Here is an 894-nt window from a genome sequence, read left to right as displayed (position 1 = left end):
GTTTCCTCATCTATAAAATGGGGATATACATATTTGTTCTCTTTCCTATTTAGACTGTGAGGCCTAGCACTTGAACAGTGCTTGTCGTATAGTAAACACTTAACAAATGGCACAGTTTTTATTACCATTTGATGGGGAGACAGCTGCTAAAAAAATTACAGGTAGGAGAAACAACCAAATATAAACGTTAGTGTTGTGGGGGGAGAGTCTGGAGTGAGTAGCTAAAGGTTTTGTCTTGTGTCATGCTGTCGAGTTGTTTCTGACCCATAGTGACTCCATGGACACATCTGTTCCAGAATGTCCCACCTCCATCTGCAACTGTTCTGGTAGTGTATCCGTAGAGTTTTCTTGGTACAAATACGAAGGTGGTTTACCATTGTCTTCTCCCACGAAGTAAACTTGAGTCTCTGCCCTTGACTCTCTCCCATGCTGCTGCAGCCCAGCACAAGTGAGTTCTGACTTGTAGCAGACTGCCTTCCACTCGCTAGCCACTGGCCAAGCTAGGAATGGAATGGGTATGCCTCTGCTTGACTCTTCCTTCCATAGCCGAGATTGGTAAAGTACTGGAAACTCCCCAGGTGTGATCCTGAGAGGGGAGCTGAAGACTTACGGGGTGAGCAATAGGGAGAAAAGTAGGGTGGGAAAGCAGCAGCCTTCCTGCTTGGCAAATAATGAACACTTAAACATCATAGCTATCTGTGTTTTGAGAATCGCTTAGAACAGTGCTCAGTGCTTAGAACAGTGCTTTGCACATAGTAAGCGCTTAATAAATGCCATTATTATTAATCAGTTACCAGAAGCAGCAGATAGAGCACAGGCCTGCAGTCAGAAGGACCTGGGTTCTAGTTCTGGATCTGTCACTTGTCTGCTTTGTGACCCTGGGCAAGTCACTTA

General features: G+C 45.1%; 1 non-coding gene across 1 annotated transcript; it reads right to left on the bottom strand.

Moving 5' to 3' along the window:
* Positions 1-458: 458 nt before the first annotated feature.
* Positions 459-596, bottom strand: LOC119926225. The gene has a single exon (XR_005450117.1). It is a non-coding gene; the product is annotated as a small nucleolar RNA SNORA7 (small nucleolar RNA).
* Between the last annotated feature and the right edge of the window lie 298 nt (positions 597-894).

Source organism: Tachyglossus aculeatus, chromosome 3 (assembly GCF_015852505.1).
Source record: "Tachyglossus aculeatus isolate mTacAcu1 chromosome 3, mTacAcu1.pri, whole genome shotgun sequence".
NCBI classification, from domain to species: Eukaryota; Metazoa; Chordata; class Mammalia; order Monotremata; family Tachyglossidae; genus Tachyglossus; species Tachyglossus aculeatus.
Note: the sequence above shows the minus strand (reverse complement) of the source record. Positions and strands in the feature narration are given on the sequence as shown.